The 6,191-nt window shown below is 45.5% G+C and overlaps 1 long non-coding RNA gene and 1 other non-coding gene across 2 annotated transcripts; both read left to right on the forward strand.

Moving 5' to 3' along the window:
* The first annotated feature begins 517 nt into the window (after positions 1 to 517).
* On the forward strand, positions 518 to 1,419 carry LOC120648734. Its single transcript, XR_005665067.1, has 3 exons — positions 518 to 929; positions 1,005 to 1,094; positions 1,236 to 1,419. It is a non-coding gene; the product is annotated as an uncharacterized LOC120648734 (long non-coding RNA).
* A 4,299-nt stretch (positions 1,420 to 5,718) lies between these two features.
* Positions 5,719 to 5,822, forward strand: LOC120653124. The gene has a single exon (XR_005666807.1). It is a non-coding gene; the product is annotated as a small nucleolar RNA R71 (small nucleolar RNA).
* The last annotated feature ends 369 nt before the right edge of the window (positions 5,823 to 6,191 follow it).

Genomic DNA, 6,191 nt, shown 5'->3' on the forward strand with positions numbered 1-6,191 from the left:
GCTAATATGCTTGGATATCTGTTTGTTTAATTAGATGGTTCTCTCAGATATGATGTTTTTGTTTAGAGTAAAATATTTAGACATAATCTTATATTCTACCTTATTTGTTTGTCGAATATGATTATTAGACATAATCTCAGATATGATTATTTTACTGCACATACAAAACTGAAGATTTGGTTGTCGGACACATAAGTAATGGACCTTGTGATTTCTTTCCAATAGCTTAATGGAAACTCATGGGATGGGCTCTCATGGGGCTGTTGGAAGCTCTGATGGAACAGTAGAGAGGGAAAATAGATCACTTAACATATACTCTGAAGGGGTCTGTCCGAAGTAAGACTTCTTTTTCACACAAAACTGCCTTTTTTATGCAATCACTTATATATCAGTTCCTAGCATATAGTGGTTTTCCTATACACCACTGATTAAGTCTTTGTATTACTTGTTTAGATTGATACAACCAAATTTAGAGGAAGTTGTTAGTGCAGAAAGTTTGCATGCTAATAGAAAACTGAGGTCGAGTGTTTGGAAAGAGTCTGAGCTGACTATGCTAGATGATGGTACTTATAAAGCAATATGCAAGCACTGTAAGAAAGATTTTGTTGCTGGTAATAGAGCTGGGACAAGCCACTTGAAGTACCACATTGGAGTCTGTCCTAAGATTCAGTTATCAAAGAGAAGAAAGTATGGTAGTCCAAAGTTGGATATTCCTATCTTTGATCAGCAACGTAGCCGCGATGATTTTTTCAGAATGGTTCTTGCTCATGGTTACTCTTTTAATATGTCTGAACACTACTATACCAGAATATTCCTCTATAACCTGCAACCTGCTAAGAGAATACTTGATGATTATCGCTGCAACCTGCTCCCGAAAACAATTGAGGCTATAATGTGTTCACATGATTGGCTCAAGGGTCGCATACCAGGTGCATATTTGTACTAAAAACTATTCTTGTTACTTATATATAAATTTTCTAATACTTTTTTTTTATTTCAAACAGCCGAGCATAGGGGTGTTGAAGTTGACATACCTACTTCTGAATCATCTCTACCAACAAAAAGTCAAGAAGATCAAAATGACGATGATTAAGGTAGGCTTTCATGTTTACCCTACTCGCAGTATTGCATGGCTTTCTTGTTTTTCAAACAGCTGAAACTAGTATATTTTTTGTAATGCTTATGCTTACTGCAATCAAGGTTATTAAATTCCAACTTCATTTGTTTTGTTGTAGGAGCAGGACAAGGTTCCCATAAAGATCTGCAGGTGTCTAAGTGCTTTGCTGATGGTGTGGAGCAGAGTACAAATGTTATTTTTTCTGTTATCATGTACTCTACTAATGGGATCAAAGGATTGGTCAATGCTCATATAAAGAATGAAGCAATCAATCTCTAGTGTTAGGGATCAGAATTTGTTAACTGCACTGATCAACTTCACTTCACGGCTTGAATGTAGCTGACTAGTCTAGTTTGTTTACCCATATCCTGTGTTGCTGCTGTGCTGCTGCTGCCTGTGCTGCTGCTGCTGCTGCTGCGATGCATGACATACATGTGGTCTGTGCCATTGGGGAAACAACGTATTTATCCATATCCATCTCATTTACCTGTTACCCAATGGGTACGGGGAATTCAAAGTGGGCAAGGTATGGGGAAGGCAATAATTGGGTAGTTAGCTTATGGGTACGGGTCGGGGAAGGAGCGGGCATCCCCAAAGCTTGCCCAACGACATCTTAAAACCCAGCCCAACGGTAGTAGGCCCTCCACTCCTTCTGAGATTGCTACTGTTGCAGCTCTAGGTTGCGGATCCTCTCGCTTGTGTGTCGCTGCCAGTTCTGTGTTGACTCGATGTGCTGGCCCAGCGACTCATCGATGTTGGTGGTGCGCACGTTCAGCTCGCCCATATGCCGAGTCAGAGTGGCGAAGCCTCTGGACGAAGCAGTACGTCGTGGGGGTCCGCTGGAACTGGAACTGGAACTGGTGGACCGGTGCCCTGAGGCCTGCCGTGCCCACTCAGTGGAGCTGGCACTCTGCCATGACGAACCTCCAGCCTCATATTTTTGTGGTTGAGGCTGAGGTCGCTGCTGTATGAACTCCTCCCTTCTGGCCCTGCTTCTTGTAACTCTGCTAGGAAGACCAGAAATACTATGCCGACGGCTCTCCTCTTGTGGAACAAGAGGGATGGTTAGCGAACGGCAGTTATACAAATGATATCCCGCATTTGGCAATAGGATTTCATTTGCATAACCAAGCGAAAAGAAAATCAAGGAGTCATCCGGGTCTTTCTTGAGTGTGTGGCCTTGAACCAAGTATGCCTCATCGATCATAACACAGGGCTCCTCAATGAAAGGAACGGGGTTCCCATCTAAGATTCCCATGTTTGATGCGATGCGGGTAACCAAAGAAGTGCATTCAATAGGACCCATCATCCGAAAATTTGTGAGCCATTGCTTAACCATTGCTTGTGCGGGGGGGATTCGGATCTTGTTGACCATGGTGTATAATATCATCAACTCATCGTTGCGCACTGGTCGTGGATCATCTCTTGGAAAGAGAGTGATAGCCACCACTTGTGCATCAAACGAAGAGTCAGGTTTTGAATGTCATTGCACCGAGGTGCAAACTTGCCATGAACAACTTGACCCGAAATCGAACCACAAAACTCATGTTGATCAAAACCGTGGCAAGCTTTTGCAAGGGAAACTGGCAAGCGCGTGCTAAAACCAAGGAGGTGACTGAAATTTCTCCAATTAAAATAGCATTCAACTCCAAAATATCGGAAAGAAACACCATCATCCACCTCCCGAAGAGTGCAAAGAAACTGGATGGTGAGGAGACGAGAACCATTCTCCTCAACGGGCACAAAACCATCCCATCCAACCGCATGCCAAACACGAGCGAAGTCAACAACCATACCTATTTTTTTCGAGAAGGTCTGGATCGAAGGCTCTGGTATGACCAAAGCTTCGATTCTTGATCATGGCGTAGGCTTGACGCTCGCGATCGTCTTGCAAGTCGAGGTATGGTGCATCATCTTCATCCATGTTCTCGGCTTGCGGTTCTTCAGCTTGCTCCTCTATTTGTTCCTCTTGTTCGTTTTGCTCATAGTCCATCGTGGTCGGCGTTGGTGTAGGTTCGGGGGAATGACGGGAGCTCGACCCACCCCTTGAACGAGATGAGCTTGACCCTGTCATCTTCTTGATAGCTCCGAAAAGTTTCCGACCTACACCCTTCATGCTTGCAAAAAGAACGAACAAGAACGAACGAGAACAACTCGATTCGGGTTACGTTAGTGAAATGAAAATGAAACTCTTACCCGAAAGTTGTTCCTCCAATTATGTGATCAATCTTGCAGCAAAGAATTGAGAGAGTGTGTGTTCTTGCAATCAAACTTGAGCCAAAATCCAAAGGAAACCCGAGCAAGAATGTGTGAGAGGGAGTGAGAGTGGAGAGAGTGAGCATGAGAGCTCATCACCCCTCTCTCGGCCTCTATTTGAAGGAAACTGGGCGAGTGCACTCGAGGAGGAGCCAGGCACAACAGTCAGGAAGCCGTTGGAGAAGGTGGGTCCCAGGAGCCGTTGGCCCTGGGTCGGCCGACCTGTGGGGTCGGCCGGCCCCAAGGTGGACCCCTTGGTGCCCCCCTTTGGCCAGGTGATTCCTCAACGGTCATAAACTTTGAAAATATGGTGCACGGCCAAAAGTTTGCTCGAAAAGATGTCCAAATTATTTTTTTCCAAAGGATTTTAATACTTAGAAAATATTTTTGGTCTTTTTGTAAAAAGAGAAAAATGCTAGAAAAATTCCAGCATGCAGAAAACAATTTTGAAAATTTCAAACATGTAGTGGAGAAAAATAAATAAGGTGAAAAGAAAATGTTGAAAAGCGGATGAAACAAACATGAGATAAATACCAATTTTACCTTTGGCAAGGGCGCGTCGTTTAAAGTCCGACATGCATGACTCCTCTTTGATTATGATTGAGCACCCGTCCTGGGAGGAGCAGTGACGGATTGCTGTGCTTTCTCCACTTTTTCCACTCTTGATGAGGGTTGATCTTGTGGAGTAGTCTGGACTGGTATTACCACTTCTTCATGCTTACCCTCCTTTATGACTTCTTTCACGAGGCTGACCATGTTGTCCTTTTTTCGTGGTGTTACCACAACTTCTTGTATGCCTCGTGCATTTGGCCCAAACTTGATTTTGATCATAGAGCATTGCTCAACCTTGGGCTGAAATGGGAACCTTTCTTCCTTGCCGTTGACATTGAAGCGGATTTCTCCGGCTCCAACATTGATTTGTGCCCCCGCAGTGCTTAGGAATGGTCTTCCTAGAATAAGTGGTGTATCCTTGGAAATGTCCATGTACAGCACCACGAAATCGACAGGGATGAAGTAGTCCCTAACTTTTACTGGTACGTCTTCTGCAATCCCCTCTGGATATCATACCGAGGAGTCTGCCAGCTGGAGATGCATTGGGGTTGGTGTGAGGTGTGTGAAGTTTAGCTTGTCGTAGACGGCTTTTGGCATCACGCTGACACTTGCTCCTAAGTCACACAAGGCACGGCCAAAATGTTGTGCCCCGATTGAACACGTGATTGTGGGGCATCCTGGATCTTTCTTCTTCTCCGGGGGTTGGTTGAGTATAGCTGCGCTACACTCTTCCATGAGCTTGACAACTTCTGTGGTGGGCAGCGGCAGCTTGTTGTTGTTGATGTCCTTGATATATCGGGCGTAGGTCGGTACATGCATTACATCCAGCAGAGGGACGTTAACATGTATCTTCTGGATCATCTCAACAAAACAGGTAAACTGCTCATCCACGGTTGCCTTCTTGTTACGGGGAACGGCAAGAAATTGGTCTCAATATAATCCTGTGGTGCCGTTCCCTTTTCTGGTTCCCTGGTTTCTTCTTGATCTGTTGGTTGTTCTTCTTCCTGGGTTGCCGGTGCTTTTCCTGCATGGTTAGGGTGTGGTGGATCACAAGTGGACTTACCACCCCTCGTGGTCACCGCTTTAACATTCTCAGAGACAGGAACGGAAGCAGCTATTTGAGCAAGAAGAGATTCAACCTTTTTATTGAAACTTGACTGGTTTTTAAGAGTTGAAGACAAAGTTTCAAGCTTGATATTTAAACTTTCCAGGGATTTGTCATTGGCCAAGACCTTTTATTTATATTTTCGTTGATTTTAACTTGGCCAAGAACAAGCTCTCTCAAGGGAGGTTGGTTTGAATTGAAATTCGAATTATAAGAAGGATTGTAGTTATTATCTCCCTAAAAAGGTGGACGTGGCTGGTTCCACCCCTGGATTTCTTGTTGTGGACAGTACCCATTGTTGTTGTTGTTGAGGTAGGCATAGTCTTCATAGGTTTCGGGGCAGTCGTTCCCCGAGTGTCCATCATTACCACAGACTTCGCACGTGAAGTGCGAACCCATGGCGTAAACAGGAGCATGGATCGGTTGTTTGCTCCCTTCCTCCATCTTCTTGATTAGGAGGTCCAGCTTCGCGGTAATCATATCCGTCTCTTTGATGGTATGCATGCCTTTGGTGTGGGGTTGGAGTCGTTCATCGCTCCACCCCAGATTAGAGACCATCTTCTCGACCAATGCTTTGGATTTGGCTATGGTCAGGTCGAGGAAGGCTCCTCCAGCAGCTGCTTCAATATTGGCTCGAGATGTCATTGTGAGCCCATTGTAGAAGCTTTGCAGGACGAGCCACTCGTCCATGCCGTGATGAGGACAGGCCAGGATGTATTCCTGTAGCCTCTCCCAAGCTTCTGGGATGGATTCCATCCCTGTCTGCTGGAAACTTGAAATTCTCCCGCGCAGGGCATTTGTTTTGCCCAACGGGAAGAATTTTGCGAGGAACGCCTTGGAGCATTTGGCCCAGGTGTCGATGTCCTTTTCTTTGTAAAACCATTGTTTTGCCTTTCCCAGGAGGGAAAAGGGAAACAGACGAAGCTTGACAACGTCAGCGGCGACACCCCGTATGACAACGGTGTCGCAGAGCTCCAGAAAGTTCTGCAAATGTGCATTTGCGTCCTCGTTCGGCTTGCCACAGAATGGGCTAGCTTGCACCATGTTGATGAGGCTTGATTTGAGCCCGAAGTTCATGTCCCCGACATTGATGTAGGGCCAGTGGCCACATTGTCGGTGGAGGGGACGGAGAACTCGCGGAGAGTCTTTTCAGCCATAGCC

The sequence above is a fragment of the Panicum virgatum genome, chromosome 9K (assembly GCF_016808335.1).
Source record: "Panicum virgatum strain AP13 chromosome 9K, P.virgatum_v5, whole genome shotgun sequence".
Lineage (NCBI taxonomy): Eukaryota > Viridiplantae > Streptophyta > Magnoliopsida > Poales > Poaceae > Panicum > Panicum virgatum.